Source organism: Mustela nivalis (genome assembly GCF_964662115.1).
Source record: "Mustela nivalis genome assembly, chromosome: 12".
Taxonomy (NCBI): Eukaryota; Metazoa; Chordata; class Mammalia; order Carnivora; family Mustelidae; genus Mustela; species Mustela nivalis.
The window spans coordinates 75,525,189-75,550,431 of NC_139031.1; the positions used below are offsets into that span (position 1 = coordinate 75,525,189).

Genomic DNA, 25,243 nt, shown 5'->3' on the forward strand with positions numbered 1-25,243 from the left:
TAGCTCTTTAATCTGAAGTCTGGTGATAAAGACATTTCATTGAGTCAATGCATAGCTTAAAAATTTTTCAAAGATTAAAAATAATTACTGAATATTTTCACAAAGTTAACATGACTGCTTAACTTATATTTTTATCCATATTTGCATGTACCTGCTACTTCCACAAAATCACTTAAAAAAAAAAAATCCTTAATCCTTGAATCTAGATATCTGGCAACACATCAAAGCAATCAGCATGAGAGATAAAAATAAATAATATTTCTCAACTTCCACCTGGATCTCCATTTTCACTGAATGTAAACTTTGTTCAGCATCTTTCCTGGGGTAGAATGATGGGCAGAATCATAATGGCAGGTATCATCAGAAATATTTGCACTCTGAAGGAGTATCATTTTGATTTCTACTACACCTGGTTTCAGCAGACTAGTTTCTCTGCAAGCAACATTGGAGGTTATTTAGTATGTATTATCTGAAAAGTGCTGCATTTAAACATTTGTTGAGCATTCTTTTCTATGTTGAGAGTTGCTATTCTATCTTGTGGAACATCTTGCACAAATAAATGCCAAAGAGGTTGTAAAACCTCTCTTCTTTTATGGAATTTTGCTGAAGGAAAATGATGAAAACATCCCAATGCCTTTCTGCTCATGACTAGTACTTCTGTCACAGGTCAATGTAACTAATTTCTTTTTTATTTTATTTTTTTAATTTTTTTCACTCTTTTTTTTTTTCTTCTAGAGAGAGAATGAGAGAGAGCATGAGAAGGGAGAGGGACAGAGGGAGAAGCAGAAGGTCAGATCTTATTGGAGCATCCATATGATACTGGAAACTTGTAATTGGGTGACTGCACAAAGAAACTAGGAACAGTGCTAATACACTGACACATTCTAATGTCAAACTTAAAAAAATCAACCATTAAAGTTTTTTGGAAAATAATTTTAAAATAGTGTTTCCATTTTTTTCTTGTTTTTATTTTTTTAGGAGTTGCTTCTGTGCTTCTATGCTAAGCAGGGATCCCGATGCGGGACTCGAGTCCAGGACTCCAGGACCATGACCTGAGCTGAAGGAAGTCACTTAACCAACTGAGCCACCCAGGAGCCCTTAACCAATTTCTAAACACATAACTAAAGACTGAAAAAAAAAATTAAGGTCATAATTTCTTTCTTTTTTTTTTTTTAATTTTTTATTTTTTATAAACATATATTTTTATCCCCAGGGGTACAGGTCTGTGAATCACCAGGTTTACACACTTCACAGCACTCACCAAAGCACATACCCTCCCCAATGTCCATAACCCCACCCCCCTTCTCCCAAAACCCCTCCCCCCAGCAACCCTCAGTTTGTTTTGTGAGATTAAGAGTCACTTATGGTTTGTCTCCCTCCCAATCCCATCTTGTTTCATTTATTCTTCTCCTACCCACTTAAGCCCCCATGTTGCATCACACAAGTCTTTTTTTCTTTTTAATATTTTATTTATTTGACAGAGATTGAGACAGAGAGAGCACAAGCAGGGGTTGGGGGGAGCGGCAGGCAGCAGGAGAAGGAGAAGCAGGTTTCGCACTGAGAAAGGAGCCCAACGTAGGACTTGATCCCAGGACCCTGGGAACATGACCTGAGCTGAAGGCGGATGCTTGATGGACTGAGCCTCCCAGGTGTCCCAGGTCATGATTTCTCAATTAACCCTAACTTCACCGTATCTGTTCTATTATCTATGACAATTTTATAACAATTATGAAATTTCTACACTATAAATATTGTTACTTTTGTGAGATAAGAAATCTGTGGGTAAGGAGGTGAAGCAGAAACAGAGTTTATTTGATACGGTGACAATCTGTTAATCATAGAGTCATTGATCATGCAAAAGTTCAGATACAACAAAAATCATGTGGAAGTAGGTATTTAGTAAAATAACATGTTTGGATCAAACATGGAGTCTGAAGCTAAACTTTGATGACCACATATTGTATGGAGTCTTTCCATCTCCCATTCCAGGCCAGTGTCAGGGCTTGGCCACATTCTGAGGAAGGCATGATCTTGTGTTCATCTTCTCCCTGATTAGTGATATCACTTTAAGCATTTGCATATTTGAATTTAATCTTTAGATCTGAAAGACACCTCATCAGCATCTATGCTAATGTATATGTGACAAAAGAAAAACTTTCAGAGCTCTTCATGTGTTTCTCTTTTACCTCTCTGAGTCCTTGGCCTTCTCCTGGTCTGCCCACAGTGTCTGTTTCCTGGAGCCCTATAATTTGTTTCAGAAATTATGCATAGAAAAAGAACAGCACTCTGCATCTGATGTTCAATAATAAGACTTTGTGGTGAACAATAGTTTTGGGGTGCTGGATTTTCCAGAAATAGAGTTGTCTATTTTTTTTTTTTTCCCTCACCCTTTAACATGTTCAGAACCAAGCTTGGCTTGCTGAACCAAAGAGTGTTACATAAAATAAGTTATACATATTTGGGGTAAAGAAAAGAGGAAGGAGAACATTAGTGATTTCCAGGCCATGGGGATTGGAGGGGAGAAGACAGAATGAAAGCAGTCATGAAACACTCAAGTACATTCCAACGTAGGCTTGGAGAGGGGAATGTTTATTGGGTAAATCACGGAAGGGGGAGGCTATACTTCCGGTCATCCACCAACCTGGGCACATTCACCTCAGCCTGGTGGTCTGTCTGAGGGAGGCCCTGAGATGTCATTTTCCTCAGAATCTGTATAAGAGCTTGGAGAGACGGAGAGGGAAGTCAAGATGTCATAGGGAGAAATTCCACATCGATTGCTGTGGCTGAGTTGTGGCGAGGGGACAGAGGAGGCAGCTCTCAGAGTGTTTTATAGAGCCACCGAGGCCTGAGGGGAGTCTGGCCCTGTCAGGAAATGCTACTGGGCCTGATGAAATCAAAACATCACTTACTGTTCCTATTATGGACTTCAGTGAAGAAACCAAGGCAAGCCTCACCTACATGGGTAAGTGAGCTGCTCTGTAGGACAGAAAAAGCCAGAGACGGATGCTACAACCCAGGGCTTTGGCACTTGGCCGCTGTCTTGAAGCTACACAAGCACCAGGTCATGTTTTAGGGACAGACATGAAGGGAGGGACAAATGGTCCCAGAGTTTGATTGCTCTTTTATCCAGAGACTGAAAACAACTTAAAAGGAAAGTTTAAACTATTTATTTAGCTAAGATAATTGAAGACCAAGGTGGGAGGGCAAAGTAAGGGTGAAAGAGATGGGAAGAATGAAAAGATAACAGGAACATGTTTTGTTTGTTTGTTTTCGTTTCCCTCTGTTTACTGATGTTACGATTCATCAGAAAATTTCAAAATAGCTTCAAGTTTATCTCAGGGTTTGAAGTCACAGGAAGAAGATACCAAGTGAGACTGGGAATGCAACCCTGTTTCCAGTGATCTCCTTACTTCCAAAAAGCCAGTCTTCAGGAAACCTACCTTTCTTCACTGTGCAAGAAGCCTCTTCTCCCCAATCGTGTCAAGTCTATCTAGGGAGGGAACAAACACCCATCTCCTTCATGGCTATAAGTTCTCTCATCAGGCCACATTGAAGGAACAAAATATGCCTACTCTGTAGAAATTGAGCTATTCTCTAAAACTTAAGATTGTATTGCACTGGCCTAGGTCTGGGAACTGTTTCTAGGAAAAATTAATGTCGAAGTCTAACCAAATCAATTAAATGACTTCAGGAGACCATTTTAAAGTGGCTGACAATCTGTTTTTACCATATGAGATCAATGGCTGCCATTTCAAAAGTCTATTCATTCAAGTGCTCTGGGATAATGCTCAATTTCAGATGCCTTTAGCAAGTTGGAAAAGTCACTGCCCTCAGATGACTAAAGCGGAAAAGGTCAATTAAGTAACAGTCTATTCTAGTCTACTGAGCCTCTTCAGCCAATTCCAAAATATGAATTTATCTTTCAAGAGCTCAAAGGTTGTAAAAAGTCTTCTTCATTATGAATTAGTTATTCATAAAGGAATATTTATTTTTAAAGCTACTTTCTGTTTAATCCAGATTATATAAAACAGATAATTTTCAACTATTTCTCCAACTTGAGCCCTGTTCTGTGATTGTCCGGTCATTCCTTGAGTTCAGATCCTCATTACTTTAGAATATTGTAAAAATCTCTTAGAAGGACTTCTTGCTTCTAATTTCTCCCACCTCTGACACATGCTATTGGCAGCCACTTCTTAAAGTGAGGAGCACTGAATCACTACTGTGTTCAAACTTTGTTTTACTGTTTTGTTTTTGTTTTTGCTTTAATATCTCTCTCCTGTTCAATTTGAACAGTCCTAGCTTTCTTAGACAGACATCCAAAATCTGCTATATATCTTACACATCTACTTTTTCAAGTTTGCTTTCCACCCTACAGTTTTATCCATCCTCATTCCAGGAACCCTGGAAATGTTCATTTTCCCCTTTACACACTGTTCACATTTCCACATCAAGATTCTGCTCACATGGTTTTCTCGTGAAAGAGCTTTACCTTGCAACCTCTCCCACATATACCCTCACAGGTCCCAGATGCTTACATTCTGCTCATCCTGCCCCAAATCCATCTTACTACGATCTATACACTCATCTCACTTTATAGTCTCTTCTACACAAACTTAAGTTAGGTCTTAAGTTAACTTATGTCTCTTTTTTCTCTGAACTCCAGCAGAGCTTTACATTTAGTCTTTTTTGAAATATCCCTTTCAATTTTCAACAAGTATAGCAAAACTACAATTCTGGTTAAATCTAACACTACATTTAATCATCTCATGAAAACATATGTTATATGAATATATTCATATTTCTAAAATGAACTAGAATAAAAACATACAACTCTGCTGATTTTGCTTCTAGCACACCCACGCTTTTCTGGATCACTGTTGCATACTTCTCTCCCTCTTACACCCACTCCAGTCCTCACTTCAGCTGCTGGTCTTAATCCTACATAACCAAGAAAAAATAGGCAATAAGAAGAGAACTTCAGAAACTCACACCAAGTCTCCTACCCATTGACTCTGCTTCTTAATGCACATAACTCTGCCCTCTTGCATTTTATCACAAATTCTCCTTGTTCTTTTTAACAGTAAATTTTCTACTTGGGTATTAAAAATTATTCTTTCTTGCCTAGGCAAGGATATCATTCCAGAGGTTCTCTTCCTTTTTTTTTTTTTTTTTTTTAAGATTTTACTTACTTATTTGACAGAGAGAACACAAGCAGGGGGTGCAGCAGGCAGAGGGAAGAGAGAGAAGCAGGATCCCTACTCAGCAGGGAGCCCAACATGGGGATCCCAGGACCCTGGGATCATGGCCTGAGACAAAGGCAGATGTTTAACCAAATAAGCCACCCAGGTACCCCGTCCAGAAGTTCTCTCCTAATTCTACAAAATCACGTATCTTTCTATCTCTACTACATAATTGCTATCAGTATAAAACCATAATGTAATTGTGTTTTATGGAGAAAAGGAAAACCTTCTGGGTTTCTGTAGAATAATGGCAACCACGTCATCAGAATTTTTCTCCCCAGCCCCTAAAAATCCATATAGAGCAAGAAGGAACATACATGAAACCACCCTAAACTCATTCCTAGATCTTAAATAAGAGATGGAAAATACTGCAATCTTTAATTTACATATAAGGAAGGAATAAACATCCCCAAATGAGTAAGTCTTGATCTGGAACCCATACTAGATCTGAGAGTGAGGAGCAGACTGAACAGAAACAAGGAGAGGGTGGTGGGGTAAGCAATGGCAGGAAACATGAGTGACCCACGAGAGAAAGAGTTCCATGCTTGGACACTGAGGACAGATCACTGCATGAAGGCTGGGGATTATGGACAGGATTTAAAAGTTCAGGATCAAAACCAGTAGTTATGGGGGCACCTGGGTGGCTCAGTGGGTTAAGCCTCTGCCTTCAGCTCAGGTCATAATCTTAGGGTCCTGGGATCGAGCCCCACGTCAGGCTCTCTGCTCAGTGGGAAGCCTGCTTCCTCCTCTCTCTGCCTGCCTCTCTGCCTATTTGTGATCTCTCTGTCTGTCAAATAAATAAATAAAATCTTTAAAAAAAAAAAAACTAGTAGTTATGGAAAGGCACAACTTCTGGGAGAGAGGGAGGCATTTCTTGAGGGATTGATGCTGGCAGAACAGGAGGGAATGAGGAGTATAAATTAAACATCCTATGGAAGCAGAGCAGAATTACCAAATCAGAAGACTTACTCATTCTCTCCACCCTTGAAATAAAAGGAGTCATCTATGAATAAAGCCACCTTTGACTGAACCAAAAAAAGAGTGTATTTTAGAACTAAAAAAACTTAAAAATCACCACAACCAAACTCCTTATAGAGAATTACCTGTTTTCATTGGTTTAGGAAAATCTGTTCTTTCAAACAGAAAAGATGTTACCCTATATATTTTTATTCACTGAATTTTATATATGTATATATATATATGTGTGAGTGTGTGTGATAATTATATGACATTATTCATGAAAAAAAGAATTCATGATAAAAATAAACAATAAAAGAATTTAGAAAATTAGCTAAATATAAAATTAGTATTTAGAAAGCAATTTTTTCACATAAAAACAATATCCAGTTAGAAGACATAATTTTAAAAGTCCTCGTTTACAATATTAGCAATGAAGTAAAATATTTAGGAGTAATGTTTCTAAGAAATGTATAAAACCTATATGAAAAAGCTTTAAAACATGATGGAAAGACACAGAAATAAACATGAACAAATGCAATGATGTTCTTTGTTATTGGTTTAGATGACTCAAATCTTCCAATCTTGCATGATTATTTTCTCTATGAATCTTAGAGTCAACTTGTTTACCTCCAGGAAAAAAAAAAAAAAAAGATTAACTATGAATCAATCCTGCTATGTGTGTCTGTCTTCTTTTCCTATTTTTTTTCTAAAATTAATTTAATTGCTGGTTCAGTTGTTTATTATTTTTTTTAAGATTTTTTTTATTTATTCTTCAGAGAGAGAGGGAGAGAGAGCGAACACAGGCAGACAGAATGGCAGGCAGAGGAAGAGGGAGAAGCAGACTCCCTGCCGAGCAAGGAGCCCGATGTGGGACTCGATCCCAGGACGCTGGGATCATGACCTGAACCCAAGGCAGCTGCTTAACCAACTGAGCCACCCAGGCGTCCCCAGTTGTTTATTTTTATTGTTATATAACTTTGCATTATGTGAATTGTCCACAATATATTATCCATTGTATTGTTGAGGATAGTTGCATGGCTTCCAGTGTAAGAAAATTTCAAATAATTTTGCCATGAACTTTATCGTACATTTATTTTGGTGAACAGATCTACACATTTTTCTCAGGAACAATCTGTGCATAGAATTGCTTGTCATAGGATATGCATATATTTAGGGTTTAGTAGATAATGTTGAAGTGTTTTTCCAAGAGGTTGTACAATTGATAATTCTGTCCAAGGCGTGAAAGAGTTCTGATCCTTAAATCTTTAGCAACTACTGAGATTTTTGTCTTTTTTCATTTTAGTCATTCTGGTGGGTATGTAGGAATCACAGTGGTTTTAATCTGCATTTCCGTGATTACTACAAAAGTTATTGGCTCTTTGAATAGTCTCTTTTATGAAAAGTCTGCCCAGATTTTTAGACTACTTGGATTGTTTATCTTTTTCGTATTCATTCAAATAATTCCTTAACATATTCTAGATATGGGATTTTGTGAAATATATAGATTGCATGTATTTTCTCTGGCCCTTCACTTTATTAATGCTGTCTTTGATGGCTAGAAACTCTTAATCTAACATTGTCTAACTTATAAGGTGTTCCTTTATGGTTAGCAGTTTTGCATACTGTTTAAGCTATCTTTATCTACTTCCAACTATGAAGATGTTCTGCTGTGTTGTCTTCTAAGAAACGCATTATTTTACCTTTCACTTTGAGATCTGAAACTAACCTGTAATTATTTTGCATAGGTGTGAAGTTGGATTCTGGATTCATTTTTATTTTAATTCTAAATCTTCAATTTTTGGAGTATCCATTCATTTTTACACTCAAAACACTAATGAATGGCTTCCACTTGAAAGAATGTTGCAAACAAGTCCTAAATTATCTCAGTATTTAATTATTACAGTCTAATAATTATTTATTGTTTTTGTTTGTTTCATTGATTTAAAAGACCATCTTTGGTTATATATAGAATATATTTTGGAGATAACACCTTCAATCTACAAATATTTTTATTTCAGCAGTTCCTGGTTACCTCAGGATCCCCCATTTATTGAGTCACTAATATTCTATGTTGTTATGGGGTCATTAATTGAAAGGAAGACAAAAAAGAATTCAAGGGAAAAAAAAGTTCACTCTCAGCTTTAAGATTTCAAAATAGATTTCTGGAAACTCTTAGCATGATCTCAAAAAACAAGTCTTGGCAATTTGCACAAAAAAAAGGCTGTTTGTTTTCAACTTTGTAAATCCTGAGTAATAAAGTAAATGCTATCACCAAGAGGTAAAGAGATTGATTAAAAAAAAAAAAAAAAACCCACAACAGATTATCCCTACTCAAGGACTGTATAAAATTTTGACAGTTGTGGGAAGCTGTCACTGAGGTGAAGAAGCAAAACAATTAGATGGGAATATTGGTTTCTTCCAGCTTGCCAGTGTTTGACAAAGTCCAGGGATGATAGAATATTCTGAGTATTTGGTAAAATGATAGAAAAGAGAATTAGGACCTTACTTCTGAACCTCTGGCTCTAGCAGCCTCACAGTTGTGTGCATCATACAGTGGTGTAGAGTCAGTAAGGAGAATGAGAGACTAATGTGTTTAGCCACAGGAGGACTCAAGAAGGTAGCCATCACTCCCAAACCTCTATTTTATCAAGGGAGAACATGGCATGTAAGTATCTGAAAGGGGACGATGATCTCAAAGAAGCTTAGTGTTTTGAACAAAGAACAACTTGAGAGGAACTTATGATTGGATGATGGGTATTCAATGGACATAGAAGAATAGAGGATGAATTCCAGGAGGGGACCTTGTATTCAATCCACAAGCCAAGGAGGCAAGGAAAGAGGCCTTAGAAGAAACCAATTCTGCTAATCATGGATCTCAGATGTTAAACCTCCAGAACTACAAGCAAGTAGCTTTCTGTTGCTTAAGCCACCCCAGGCTGCGGCACTTGTTACCGTCGTGGTAGCAAACAAGGCCACTTCTCAGCTACTGGATTTATTTAGGACCCCTTAGAGTTTTAACACCAGGATTGAGAGAAAGTAAAGAATTGCAGACATGTGGGACCCCAGGGTTGTTCCCTGGGTTAAGCCTCTGCCTTCAGCTCAGGTCATGATCCCAGGGTCCTGGGATCAAGTTCCGCATTGGGCTCCTTGCTCAGTGGAAGCCTGCTTCTCCCTCTCCCACTTCCCCTGTTTGTGTTCCCTTTTTCTCTCTCTCCCTCTCTATCAAATAAAAGAATAAAATCTTAAAGAAAAAAAGAAAGAAGAGCAGAACCCTGGAATGAAATGTTATTAAAATGTTAAAAGACTGAGAAATCCGTGCCTGAGCTTACCTGAAAACCACTAAGTTAAGTTTTCTGCTTTCTGGAAGAATCAAGGTTTGTACTTAGACTGTTCTCTCTCAATGCCATGTCTGCCCTTTTGAATACTGTCTGGGCCTGGGAATTTGAAAATTTCATTTTGTACTACATTGCTATCTGGCTCTTGGTTAGATTCTGTCAAGAGAAGAAATTTGCAGAAGATCAGTAGGCAAAAGGAACAGAAATGCTTTGTGCTTTTGGCTCTTGGAATGAAGCAGGTAGTCGTGGTTTCTGGTAGTGGCAGGTGGAGAGGTAACAGGGTTGAGGTGTTCCAAGTCCAGCGTTCTGGAGATAAGAGCTTTCAACCACCTCGTCCTAGTCAAGCAGTACATCTTAGCAGATCTAGTATATACTGGATCATCATGCCCAACAGTGTGTTAGACTTCCAGCTTTCTACACTGGGGCATTAGTAGTGTCCAATCTTCGAGTACATTCTTCCTCTCCCTTTACTCTTCAGACTCCCTCCTCCTCTCTCTCGTGGCTCTTTCCAACATCTTTTCGCTCAATTCCCTATATTAAATGCTTTTGGCTTGACATACTGGGACTGATCTCTGCATTCATAACTGGCTCATACAGAGCTTGACACAGGCTTCAAGTTGGGTAACAGAAAAGTAAAGTAACATATACAAGCATGTTCGTGAAGCTTTTTGTAATAAAATATTGGAAATGACTCAACTGACCCTTAACATAAGAATGGATAACACATGACATGTTCAAACAATCATATAATTAAAAGAAATAAAAGAGCAAAAACAACAGCATACGCAATAGAGAAGATGAATCTTAGAGCTGAGCAAAGAAAAGCACAGAAAGTTGCCATTTTTATGAAGCTGATACTATTTATATAAAGCTAATAACAACAGCACATCACAGAATACATTACTTAGAGCCATGTACATATGTGGGGTGAAAGGAAGAGAAAATAAACATTAAATTTAGAATATTGCTTACTTCTGTGTGGTAGGCAAAGGCAATCAGGGAGGAGCACAGATAATTTTGAAGATACTTGTAATATTCTAATTCCTAAGCTGGGTGACATATTCTAGAGTGTAATTTCTGTTTTATTGTGAGACGGTCTACGGTGCTATTCTTTCTATTTGAAATGCTACATAGCAAAAACAAGTTTTTAAAGATTTTATTTATTTGACACAGAGAGACAGCAAGAGAGGGAACACAAGCATTTAGAGTGGGAGAGGGAGAAGCAGGCTTCCCGCAGAGCAGGGAGGCCTACACAGAGCTTGACCCCAGAACCCTAGGATCATGACTTGAGCGGAAGGCAGAGGCTTAATGACTGAGCCACCCAGGTGCCCCAACAAAAGTAATTTTTAGAGAGGAAGGCATTTATTGTCCACTGAAGTTTGGAGCCAGAAAACAAAATTCCCATTACATGCGTGAATTATAATATATCTACATCTGTTTTCTGGACTTTTAATTGTTTTACTTGGTTATGTGTTCACTAAACAGTACCTCACTGTTTTAACACCAGAAATTTACAATGTTTTAATAGTTAATATTGGCAGGTCATCATTTTTAACATTGGACATGCTATCAATAATATACTTACGATACTGACTTTCATTATTATGGACGGCTTGCCTTTTATTCTAATTAGTGAAATGTTAATTTCTTAACACATTTCTTAAATGACCATTTTTTTTCTTTTAAAACTGGTTCTATTCTTAAAATTAGAAGTTTTAAGTACAATAAAATTAGAGATAATTTTTTAAGTATATGTGTAATCATAGGTTTTTAATCATAGACATTATTGGCAAATACATGAATAAAGTTTGAGAAGTAAAACTTTTTATACATAAGGAAAGATAATTTTACCAAGGTACAGGGTAGAAAGAGAAGGCAGTTTGTTAGTAGTATTATATTATAGTGATTTATTTTTCTTTATTAAATTTAAAGTCAATAAAATTTAAAATCTTGAACTGTTTTATGATTGTTTTTTCAAATGGTAATATAAATGAAAATATATCTGGGCCACAAGGGTCAGAATGATCATAAACTTGAAAGAACAGAAGCCCATGTTAGCTTGTAACTTAGAAAAATAATAGTTTCATGTATTAAATTGGGCAGTTTAGAAAGTTGCATTTTTCTGATGAGTAAGATTCAATAAGGTTTACTTCTGCAGCAAAATGGTGAGGTAAGGAGACGGCTCCCTTGGCCCGTTCATATGCAAATAGATCCAGGCCAATGAAAAATGTTTTATTTAAGTCACTTAAAGTTTTTCTGTCTGCAAAATGATAATGATAATGTTAATCATAATTATAATAATAATAATTATTATTATTATAGGATTAGACTAAAGAGTTAACAATCTGGCTTGTTTCAAACCTTTGACACCATTTAGGCACTAAATTATTTGTTAATTTGTTTGTTTTTTGATTTGCTTATGCACCACACCCAGTGCTCCATGCAATAGTGCCTTCCTTAATATCCATCACCAGGCTCACCCATCCCCTCACCTCCCTCTGGTCCAAAACCCTCAGTTTGTTTCTCAGAATCCACAATCTAAATTATTTAAATCACAGTTATGTGAAAATCTTTCTCTTGCTCACCAGAGGTCACTTTCCATTAAACCTCCACTTTGTGGTTTCAGGAAAACATGGCAGGCATTTTTTGTCATAAAACTAAATTAATTGTGTCTGTAAATCACTGGCTGCCACACATCTGTTATGGCCTCATTTCTGAATAAAATAAGGAAAGAAGAGAAAAAAGTACACACACAATGAAAATCGGCATTCTCTTAACCTTCATATTTTACTTTTTTTCAGTGGAAAAATAAGCATCCTCCTACAGTTAAAGAAATATTAGAGGCACAAATACAGTAGGGCAGGAAATTATGAATTTTCTCCTATTTGTGGAAACTGATAGTTTAAGTCTGTCCAAAAGAAACCTCACTATTTAGGAAAGAAATTCTATCAATGTATTTATTTAAAAGGTATTTTTATAAGATCTGTAGGAATCTGTGGGTTATTTTGGAAAATGTTCCCCCATTTTTAGGGATACTGATTTCATTGTGGCTCGGTAGCTGCATACGACCTTGAACAAAGCAGACGTCTTGGAATGCCTTCATGCTGTCGGCATGGACCTGTTCTCTCCAGTTACTGCACAAAGGAATAGTTTAATTCCACTTGGAATATAGGTATGTTTGAGTTTCAGGAAATAATAGAGTACTGTTGATTAGTTGTGAACTAGAACAAATAAGCCACAAGAGGGCATATTTTTCTTGGTTTCATCACCCTTACACAAATAAGGCTTGCCTTGATTAGGTATCGCAGGAATCCCTCCCCTCCTCCATTTTCTTAGAAGAATACACTATTTCTAAAGTATGTTCTCAGGGTGGAGCGGTGGTGGCCTGAGGTATTAAGAAAAGCAAACTCAAAGATGATTTTTTTCCTATATGATATATAAGAAAGGTGTTTATTTTTCCTTAAAATCCTTCCTTGAGGATTGTTTGTTGATCTAAGAACACTGTTAAAAAAAAATAAAAGAAAGAAAACACACACATACACACAACACAAAGAATCATTTATTTGACTATAAACTCTTCCATCCTGCACTAGCTATGTGGACTCCTAGATCGGGCTCAGAAAGGCTTTCCGACCTCCAGCAAATGTTCACAGTCAAGGAGGTTTTCTTTTCTGAGGTCTTGGGACTTGGGCCAAAGGGGTTGGGTTGTGTTTTTATTTTTATTTTGAAGTGCATTCCTGCTGAATTTAATTATTCACCACACCCCAAACCAGCTAAGTAAATATAACCTTAAGATTCTGGCTTGGATAGGTTTTGAAAAATAGCTGATTTTTTTTTTCTTTTTCTTTTTCTTCGTCTTCAAGTAAAGGCACTGTAGCAGGGTGCTGTATTGTAGAGGGCTTAGAGCAGGAGTTAGAAGGAGCTGGGTGAGCTGTTCGTCTCCCTGGCCTCGGGTCCCTCACGTATAACATGAGGGCTGGAAGGTCTCTGAGGCCTCTCCTAACTCTGAATGTTTATGATTATTTATGATGTTAAAAGAATTTAAAACTCAGAGACATTAAGCAAAGTTCTGACAGTTTTACATTCTGATTAACTCACCGTAAACCATCTTCCGTCTTTACTTAAAGATGAGAAACAGATACATTTACTTCTGAGAGTTCTATGTATGTGTAATTAATATTGAAATAAAGATGAAAGGTGTGCTCTTTTCCATCACTAAGTATGACCTAATGATCTTAAAATGTAACTGCTTAATGATCCAGGGATGAGTGGACTGCCATGATCAAATGAAACAAATGGAAAAAAAAAAATCTGAAGTTTATAAGGGGAAAACACCTGATAGAAGATTAGGAGATGGGTGAGCTGCTTTCAACTCATGCCATCACTTGTTCTCATTAGATACAAACTAATATATACTCCAGTTTTCTCTAATGAGTATAACAACATTTATCTGTCAGTACTGAAAACTTAGTACGTGGGAAAACGTTCATAAAGTAGTATTTATTATAAGGTAGAGAGGTTTTATGTATGATCAAGGTATGACTAGTTTTATAGCTGTGAACATGTAATGCTTGAGTTTTATCTCCATTTTCCTTGTCTCTGTACATAGAACTTTGCAGTTTCTTTTATCGATCTCCTTTTTTTCTTTAAATTCACCAAATTCTCTCTCTTTCTTCCTTCTTTCCTTCCTTCCTTTCTTCGTGAATACAAGACAGTATAGAGAGAACTAAGACTATAGATTTTTGTTGGAAAAACTATTACTTTCTGCTGAAAGTGCAGCCAAATCCTCTGAGAACCTGCTACATTTAAATTCTGGACCCAGTAATTATCTTTCTCCTGTCTTCTTGGCAAAGGTAGCTATATGTGGAGTTGGAGAAGCCTAGAATATACCTATTCTACTCTCAGCCATCCCTGCTGCCTTCCCTTATGGTTCCCAATGTAGATTGATGATTCTTGAAATCATATACTTAGAAATTTATTCTTTGGCTTCATTAAGTATTAAAATGTAATCCTATGAGAAATAGTGTATTTCACATACTCTAACACATATCTATTGCCATACAGTAAGAATGACTTACTCAGATTCCGTCTGAGTAAGCCCTAATGGAGATGGGAGAAGTGTAGTATATCAGAGTAAGAGGCTGACCCTCAAGACAAAATCATGTATTCAAAAATTTTTCCAAGCACCTGGAAATTGGACAGTGCTTTGTTCTTTTTTTCCTTTCCTTTATTTCTGTTTTTTCTTCTTTTCCTCAGAATAAAACAGGTAGAGAGCAACAACTGGGTAGTTCTAACTGATGATATACACACTGCTTTCAGTGTCATTAAGAATCACTTGTTGAATCTTGACTAGCCACCCTTGGAGATATCTTAAACTGTCTAATACACCTTACATTTTAACAAAACTTAACGTAAAGAAGATTTTCCCTGCTAGGTGTTACTGCAAGGATTTAGATAGGGTATTAGCCCTACAGGACAGATTACCAGCTGCTTTTGATGACAGTGAATCTCAAACTCTTAGAAAGTGTTGTAAAACCATACTGATGGGATCCTGTATCTTAGTGGAAGTTCAAAAATAAATGCAGTGGCTTATCATCATCATCCTGTCCACTGTTTACAGTACCTAACTTATTAACTGACTTAACTGAACACCTAAATATTGTTAAACACCTACCATATGCGCGACACTTAGAGAAGTACCATAAGGATTACAAAGCCATGGACACAGCTGAGGCCATTCATCACAACTTTGTGCTGTGCAGTTGATTCTGCCTGCTGTGTGCTCAGAGCAATTAAAAGGAAGGAAAGCACAGAACCCAGTTTCCAGATGTTGTCTTCCCAGGGTACATTCAGGACGCCCTAGTAAATGCAGTCTAAATCTGAAGTCAGGGTATTTCAAACTAAATCAGTTCAATGCAAATTCATAGGGATTGTTTTCGGGGCTTGGGGAAAAAAAGACAAAAAACAACCAACAGCAGATGAGCACACAGGCCCAACTAATTATGACATAACATGAAAGGGGCTTATAACAGTAGTGAAATCAAAGTGCTTTGGAAAAACAGGAAGGAATGATTAATTCTGTAGAGGCTTTGTGGGAAAGGTAGAAATAGTAGCAAAGGGAGATGCTGTTTGGCTTGAGTATGTTAAGATAGGATTTCGACAGGAGAGAAAAGGGGAACATCTAATTAACCGCAATTCTAGTTAAACACAATATTCTGGCCAATAAACTGACAAAATTATTAGACAATTAATAAATAGTTTTTAAAAGTCAAAAACTACTTATCATTAGCCTCTTACATGCAAAGCCCCAAGCTGTGCTGTGGGAGAAAAAGAGGTATTTTGTTCTTATAAGGAGGTTGCAATTTGGATTGAGGAGCAATGGCATAAACAGATAAAATGATATAAAATATATAGGAAAATGCAATAAACACACCAAGGGTATGGTTAATTACAAAACGGGGAGGGGGAGTATAACGTTAAATACAAAGCATTAAAAAAAAAAAAAAAGTTGCTATAGGTCAGAATAGTCTGTAAGGACTTAAATTTTCCTGTATCTAAAGAGGAAAATTATGGGGTTGGTTGGTGGAAAGTCAAAACCAAGGTTGCAGAAATGGGGCAGCATGAGACACAGGAAAGAACCTTGGTCAGTGTTAGGAAACTTGAATCCCTCCTGAGCCCGGCTCTGCCACTGACCATCTGTAAGTTGTAATGACGCGTTTAGCTTCTGTGGCCCTTAGCTCTCTGCTGCAGAGGAGACACTAAATGAAGAGTCTCCTCCCACTTTCCAGTTCTCTCATTGTTGCCACTGACTGCTCACTACCCCCAAACTAAAACACCACTTGTCATTTGCCAAAGGAGCTCTGGGACCTTACAAGCTGTGCTCTTAAATCAAGCTGACAAATGCAGAACCCTGTGGCTGCTTTTTTCCCCTACTCTCAACTCAGCTTTATGTTTGGGACTAATAAGTGCAAGGTGTGTGACTCCAGATCTCTAGAGTTCAATCGCAGAAAGGTTTACCATGCAGCTAAGGAGACCCAAGCTTCAGGACTCATCACTTGCCCTTTCCAGGACCCTGAGGGTAGTCTGACACTAAATTCACATGGTCGTTTTTGTAAGATCTGTAGAAATTAAGCTATTTCCGCATTGTTTTTCTTAAAGAGAATCCCACCTTTAAATTAAGTTCCAGGCTCCACAAAATGTGGGTTCATCCCTGGTCCCCATAACTTCAGCTTCCTTTGGCACGACCACGGCCTGTACAAATCTATAAAGGAAAACTCCGGACAGAAATAGATGACATAACCCTGTTGGCCTGGTATAAGGTAAAGGGGAAAGGAGATTTATATCTTGGGGGCGTTTTCTGCCTCAATTTCCCCTCCCCCCCTCTACCTGGTCAGTCCTCGTGCTAGCCCCTTAACGGAGGTTTGTTCTCCACGGTTCATACTAATGCCCGCTTTTTGAAGGCCAGTGGCTCCGGGGTTTTACATACTGGAACACGGATACTCTTTTTGAGGCTTAGGGTGTTTTGGACATTGTGCGGTTTCTTCCGCGGGAGGTCCTTACGAATTTGGTGGTATAGAATACATAGGTCCCAAAGGCAGCCTGGCACGGGCTCAAACGTCAGAGGCTGCCGCACAGACAGTGCACACGGTGGCCGGCCCTGAAAAGCATGCCTGAGCGTGGCCGGAGCTCCATTTAATCCACGCTGCTGACAGCCTGCGCGCCGGCAGGGATGGACTTCGACACGCTGGGGAGGACTGGCGCGCGCACAGGAAAGGGGGGCCAGAGGGCTGGGGGAGGAGATCGGAAGGGGAGAGGTAATCCCCGGCGTTTTGAGCATCCCCTTTTTAGAAAGACTGAGTCTCTCCCAGGACAGCTGCTGCGGTCACACCACAAACTTAAAAGCCGCCCTCCCGCTCGGAGCGTGCCTTTCCTCGCCACACTCGCCTCCCCAAAGCTCCAGCTGGTGCCTGGCTCCCCGCCTGTCCCGTCTCGGCGCTCCGGGGCCAGCAGCGCCCCCTGCCTCCCCGTCTGGCCTCTGCGGCCGCAGCCTCCGCGCTCCGTCAGGGCCGCCGGCGGCTCCGCGGCTCAGCCAGGGCTGCCTCTCAGAGGAGCTTGCGCCGGTGCCCCGGGTCGCCGCCGCGCTCGCCCATAGCCCGCATCCCCTTCCTCTCTTCCTGAAAGGACTTCTGGCCCAGAGACAGGGGGAGAAGAGTTCGTAGCAGGTAAGGCTGGCTTCTGGTCACCTGCTACCCCAGTGGGAGGGCGCGCTGGGGACCGCGGAGTTAAGCAGGGGTGACTGGATTTGGGGGGTGGCTGTGGGTCCGAAGCGAGGATGCGCAGCCCTAGGAGATGAGGAACCGTCCTGGGACGGGGAAAACCGCTCCGAAGCGGACCGCACGGAGGGTGGGCGCGCGGGGAGACAGACTGGGAATCAGTGCGCCTAGGAGCGGACGGCCTGTGCTCGCCGCGCCGGGGACAGCGTGGCGGCGGGGGCCGATCCCACCGCCCCGCTGCCGCCGCCCGCGCCTCCTCAGCCGAAGCCGCCCGCGGCCAGCACAGAGCAAAGTTTTCCTCCTGAGACGCTCCCGGGAACTTCACTCTCTTCCTGGCTCCCTCCGCGGCCAAGGCGGCAGGAGAGCGCGTTCGAATGCGCTCCGTGGCTTCCGCCGGCTGCAGGTTCACTGGGAGACGCGATGGTGGGGACCGTCTGGAGAGGACTTGACCAAGGGTATTTGCGCCCTCGCGCTCTCCCTTTCCCATGGGCTGGGGGAGGGGACGAGGAGGCCGTAGCGGTTGTTTTTGTTGTGGTGCTTTGGGGGAGGGATGGGCGACGCCTTTTTCCTCGCGAGGGAATCGCGACTCCGGGTCTGATGGAAGCGTGCATCCTTCTAGACCCTGAGGGTAAGGTTGGAGTCAGACACCAGCCACGAAGCTGGCTGTCTGGCCAATGCGGTTATTGCAAAACGCACTCCTGCTGGAACGGGGCATCCCTGGGTAACCTCGACTTGGCTCGAGCTGGAAAGGCCCGGATTTGACTCCTGCTGGGAATTGAACGCAGTGGATCTACCCCGTCCCCGACCCCCGGCCTCGGGTGTCCCCTCCCGACCCCTTCCCGGCCCGCCCGGAGTCGAAGCCTTAACGGGCTGCCCTGGAAGTGCAAGGGCTGTTTTCGGCACTGGCACGTTCTTCTTCCCCGGTGACTTGTGTTCAACCTCGTGGGCTGAGTTGCTCTGCTTCCGTCCCAGCGCGGAGGGGACTTGACAGGAGGAGGAGACGCTGCGCTGTCGCTGGCGAGCTGGAATCCGAGGGACTGGACGCGAGCCGCGCGCCCGGCGGCTGCGGCCAATGAGGTCCCAAATTCCTGGTTACGGAGATGGGAGTTAAGGCGGCGGGCGAACTTTTCGCCCTTCGGTCGGGAGTGGAGCGAGGACTCTTCTCCACCAAAGCCCCTCCCACCCTGCCTTAGCTTGTCAGTGCTGTTTGCACTAGAGAAGGAATGGGGGTGCTTAAAGTCTCAAGTTAGCCGCATAGGCTTCTCTTCCTGACTGTGTTTTGGGGGAGGCCCGAACGGGGAGGAGAGGAAAAGGTTATGGGGGAAAGTAGAGAAGGGATGAGCCCCCCTCCTGGGTCTGGTGCTGCTGTTGTGTAACCATAGCAACCGCCTGGGCGAGAGCGGTCCGAGCCTTATGGGTTCCGCACGTGGAAGGAAAAATGTGGAGGGCGGGGAAGGGAGAGAGCCTCATGTCATCACTCCAGTGATGCCTTCGCTTCTCCCGCAGTTCCGAGGCCAGACATCGAGGAGATGAGCAGGGAGGGTTGGGGTTGGAAGTGAGCAGTCCCAGGCATCCTTGGAATCGTGGAGACTCCTCCCAGCGCTAAAACTGGCCGGAGGAGGCATCACTGACAAGCTACAAAGTGATGGTCCGGGTCAGGGAGATGGGCAAAGACCTTGGCCCCTGAAAGAGAAAGGCCAGGAAATACAGGAAGGTGATGTGGGAAGAGATAAGAATAGGGTCAAGAGGTAGCTGAGACACAATAAAACGGTGCTGATTTGGTCTGCCAACATTTCAAATGGAATTTGCCCATTTATGAAATGGAAAATTAGTGGAGAAGGGAAGGGATATTTTTCCAACACTGTACTGAATCCTAGGTGCTTTATTACGTTATCACGATTAAGGTTCCCAACAGTACTACACAAAATATCATTTTTATCCTTATTTTTAAGGTGGAAAAAAGCAGACACACAGAGAGTTAGAAATGAGTGGTGTCCCATTTTGATTTTTTGCGATCCTAACGATAAATGATCATCCTTAAAAATGGAATTGACAATTAGAGGAGTAGACAAAGCAGTTATTCTCACTTTAGAAATGAGAATAACAAGATGTAAAGATGTTAATTGATATGTCCAAATATAAACTAGTAAGGGGCAGAGCTGAGAGTGGGACAGTTTTACCTTTACATGGCTCACCCTTCAGGGACTCAGGGAAGCTTTCCATGACCCCACCTAAAGAGAGGACCTCTCTAAGATTAGTTTGATAGTGCATCTGCATATCATAATTTACCAGGGAAGCACATCCAAGAATTTAAATGGAATCCATGATTGAGGATTGGTACAAACCACATCAAGTCTGTAGGCCAAGAATCATAGACACATGATATTAATAATCTATATTTACAGGTCTTATTGTACCTTATAGGGATTATTAGTGGCTTTAATCATGTTTGTAAAGGAAAAATGAAAGCAAAATAAACATATTTTGTCAAATAGTAGCCTCATGGCTATATTGAGAAAATTTCCTAAAGTTAATGGTGTTTTCCTTCTTGTATTTATTGTTGTCACGACCTAAAGACTTACTTCATGCTTTGACAACACTGGTTTACCTTTGTGAAAGTCTGTTGTCCATCCATTTAGAAGAAGTAATAATGTGACTCCTTTTAACCTTCCCGATGACTGCCTGGGAGGGGGAGGTCAAGGAAAACTATTTGGCAGTGCAAAAGGTTTTGCAGTTGTCAGGAAACCATAATCAATAACAGCAGAAACTAAGGGTAAAAGATAGAGAAATAATTATCTGGATTTTATTTTGCCTTCCTGAAGAATTGCCTGTATAGGTATGTCTTAGTCAATGAATTTGCTTTCTATATTTTTGCACCAGGATAAGTGGAATTTTTAATCTCTGTGCGTGTGTCGAGGGCTGGGAAACATGGGAATGGCAATTATTTTTGGTGTCAGGGAAGGTCAGGAATATAAACAATTACAAAGGCAGAGGAAGCACATGCACTATTTCCAGTGACAGGCTAACAGATCAACTATACGTTTGAACTTGAGTCACGAAGCTGAATTACTGTCACACCGTTTCTTTTCCAAAAGTAGGAAATACATTGTTTGGGGCTGGGGTTAAACTGAAGCAGGAAGTTTCAGGGGTACCTCCTTTTTAGTCTTCATACTGTATTCTCATTCTACATGGGCATTTGTTAGCCAAAGGAAGGTTTATCACAGAACGGAAGATGATTTTGACGAGGTCTTCTGGAATTGGCAAGTATCTCTGTCAACTAGTGTTTGTATACTGCTTGTACAGAGTTAGTAAATTAGGTCATCCCCATTTTTATTAAGTATTTGGAATGTCAACTTTTCAATCTCAAGAGGAAAACATTCCAATTGGTGCCGGTTTAATGAATATTAGTATGTCTTCAGATTGTTTGTTATGGCTTCATTATTTTGAGAAAAACAGATGTGACTCTGAACTGTACTGTTCTGTCTGGGAAATATAAAGGTGTGCTGACATAAGTTCTTTGGAAAGCATTCTTGTCAATTAACAAATGGTTTTATTTAATGAACAAGAGTAACCGTAGCTCTATTTTGAAAAATTATTATTCTTTCCATAAATACCTGGAACTATACAGATCACCCAATTAAATAGTAAGCTTTTCAACAGTGAGTAACAACATTCCTTAAAAGAAAAAAGAAATATCCACATTTGTGAAATAAGTAGTAATAGCAATAATAATGATTGACCATGGGCGAAATTTGTTAATCACATTTCTTTCTACCTCCAAATTTGGTTTTAAAAATACTCCACTAATCCAGGAAACCTTGGCCAAAATCTCTTTCTTTTTATATCGCATCATACATTTCAAGCCAATATTCTGATTTTCCAGTAATTTATTTTCTTCTCTACTTTTGTTGCTTATGATTCCTGACTAGATCATAAGAACAGGGAAGGAAGGAATTGGTCTTTACCTTTTTATACCTTCCAGTTGGTACAATGCTAAACATATTCCAGGTGCATAACACATACTGAAATCTAATTCGTGAACTAAATATTTAATACAGTGATTTTGAATCACTTTATTGCCTATATAAGATCAGATTAAAGATCTTTGGTATTACACCTTACTTTTTTCTGAGATTTTAGGAAGGAGAGTTTTCTCTCACAGCTGAGTTTTACCCTTTCATAGAAAAAAGTGGTGAGATGCTGAGTGTTTTATCGTAATGCATAATATACAGAGATTGTATAATGATCATGTGAAATAGGTATATAAGAACTTAATGGGGTGCCTAGGTGGCTCAGTCCTTAAGCGTCTGCCTTTGGCTCAGGTAATGATCCCAGGGTTCTGGGATCGAGCCCCACATTGGGCTCCCTGCTCAAGCAAAACCTGCTTTTCCCTCTCCCACTTCTTTTGGTTGTGTTCCTGCTCTCAAGAGCTCTCTGTCTTTGCCAAATAATTAAATAAAATCTTCAAAAAAAAAAAAAAAGAACTTAGTAAATTGTTGCATGCTACAAAAAAGTAATTCTTTCATTTTAAAATTTCTTGTGTTTTTTAGAAAGACCAGTTAACCCATGAGTATCTATGGCATCTGTGGCCATATTAGTTCACTTCAACTTTAAGTACCTAAGTATAATTAGAAAAAAGTATATAAGTAAAGCAAAATTTGCTATACACAGGAAATACATTGATAAGCAACTTTAAGGTCTTTGAAATGATTCTGAAATTTCATAGTAATGAGATATACTTAAATAATTAGGCAGTTTAAAATATAATTTATTAAAAACATAAATATTTAAGTACTTGAAGAAACTGGAATATGTAAGGAAGCACTATTCATACTTAGATTTTAAGTGATTTTAATGACTTTTAACCTATCTTCATTAATATTCTTATTTCCATGTTAATATTTAATAATTTCTCATAGTCTTAGAACAGGTTATCATTAACAAATTGACTAATTTTTCACTGGTGAATTTAGACAGTTTGTGCATTCTTTTGCAAAGCTCAATAAAATATAGGTATTAACCTTCCATAGAAGTGTATAAAATAAACCAAGAATTAAATGACCAAGGGTTTCTAGAAGAATCTGCATCTATCATCTTTTTGAAGTTATGGTGTCTTCTTCAGAAATTAGAAATAATTTATGTTCTTTTTTTCTTCTATGGGTCACAACATAATAACGTCAACATTTTATATTTTTAAAACTGGTGGCTAATAGTGTTTTCTATTATTGGGTTGTACTAGCAAATCACAGGAAAAATGGAACCATTTGCTATATTTTTCTAGTTAAATAGAATTAAGCATCATTAAATGGTACAATTACTACTAAGAATAAAGTCAATAAAATAAGCAAAAATGTCTAAATTACTGAGAGTCTTAAAAAGATATATAGTACTCTTGCTTTCATGGAAAATAAATAAAATGGCATAGGTATATGAAAGTCACATTATTAAACTACCATCAGATAAACATTGATTTATTCTTTCTATATTAATTATGCATTTTACTAGGTCTCATTTTTCAGTTAATCTTTTGCATATCTTAAACAGATTTTAAGGATATCGATGTCATATTTGGTTCAGAAATGAGCCTATGTAACTGACACCTAATTACTGAGTTTTAAACATCAGTAGTTGCCAATATACTACATTAGCAGAAATTAGATTAACGGAATTGCTCAGTAGTGGTATTGTCTGGAGTTGCTGTAGTGAAGAGACAGAGAAGTAGTATAATCCATACATTTATTATCAGCATGTATGAACTGCTTAAAAATAAAGTTCAAAGTACCCTCTTGAAAGGCTTAAATAGCTCCACAGAAGCCTTTTTTTTTTTTTTTTACATATTATGTTGACAGCTGAACCCATGCCTGATGATGTCATAATCTCAAATTGTATTTAAATAGTCTAGTTTTCTTTGACAGAATGTATAAATTCAGTGAGACTCTTACTCCCACTTTTTGTTTCTTTTCCTTATCAGAAAGACCAGTCCGTATCACATGAAACTCGGGTGCTCTTGCGTTTTGGTATTTGTTATTGTTGTTGCTTCTGGATAAATGTTTGCTTTTCATATCTGAACTGATAGTGAAAGAAAAAAGTGTTTTCTGAAATGAATACTATTCTTATTTGGAAAAACACTTCCAATTTTGAAATATAACACTTCGTTTCAAAAATAGATATTTAAAACTCTCAGAATTCTTTGTTTACTTGTAATGCTGAATACTGGGTTTGTAGAAATTAATATTAATCTGAGTTTTCTTGTTGAAATGGGCACATTTTTTTTTGTAGATCATTTATTTTTATAGTAATGATGTTCATCACAGATATCCTTCCTGATCATTATTTTTCCATTAATATCATGGAAAATATCATTATATTTTCCATTAAAAAACTGGAAAATATAGAAAATCATAAAAAGTATTATTAATATTTTACTCATAAACCTACAAACATATGTTAATTTTTAGCTTAAATATGAAATTTATTTATTAAATATGAAAATTTTTTGGAAAAATAAACTTTATATGTGATGGTTAGTGCCTAGGTCTTGTTTTCTAATGCCATTCTCCAGTAAAAGGAACCAGAGATTCTTAGAGACATGGCTGATTCCAGGACTGAGGCAGGAAATATATACCATGAACCTAGAAAATCTTGTAATGCCAAAAAATTAAAGAAGTGCTCAACATACACATACACACACTGCCGCCACCACCACTACTACCACTACCACATACACAGAATGATGGGATATGTCAGAGAGATAGAGAAGCCCATTGAGAGAACTCCCGGTGGCCAATGTTGGAAGAATTTGAGCAAAAAAAAAAAAATTAAGTTGTATGGAGTATAACCCAAAATATAAAATAAATATCCATGAGATGATGCTAATATAAATAAATGATCAAATACATTAGTGAATGGAGAAGAGACAAATCTTCCATGCAGAATTCCAAATAATTTATGGAAATACTTTGTTCTCAAGGAAGGGAAGCATAACTCCCTACTTCTGAAGTGTAAACTGAGAACGGTCTCTTCCTGCAAATAGTACAGTATAGAAAGGGGGAAAATGGTATTTTGTAGTGGGTGAGCAAGCCTGACAAACACAAGCTCAACCCAGTGATCAAGGTCAACATCATTCATAAAGCATGTTGATAGTATGAACTTTTTTTTTTAAGATTTATTTATTTGACAGAAAGAGATCACAAGTAGGCAGAGAGGTAGGTAGAGAAAGAGAGGGGGAAGCAGACTCCCCGCTGAGCAGAGAGCCCAATGTGGTGCTCAATACCAGGACCCTGAGATCATGACCTGAGCCAAATGCAGAGGTTTAACCAACTGAACCATCCAGGCGCCCTGATAGTATTCTTGATAGGATGAGATAAAAAGGATATTTTTGCATTTTCTCTCCCCAAAACCCGCAAAGAACCATGAGAAAAACATCAGGCAGATT

At 39.1% G+C, this 25,243-nt stretch overlaps 1 protein-coding gene across 3 annotated transcripts in view; it reads left to right on the forward strand.

Annotated features, from left to right (window-relative positions):
* Positions 1-17,233: 17,233 nt before the first annotated feature.
* SEMA3D (semaphorin 3D) overlaps positions 17,234-25,243 on the forward strand; it is a 207,602-nt gene continuing 199,592 nt past the window's right edge. For 2 of the 3 annotated variants that reach the window (XM_082692540.1, XM_082692541.1), the window contains exon 1: positions 17,234-17,757. The gene's annotated coding sequence lies outside the window, so the exon portion shown is untranslated. Of the gene's footprint in view, positions 17,758-18,089; positions 18,264-25,243 lie in introns of those variants that run through there. The other variant, XM_082692539.1, reaches the window with a different exon arrangement.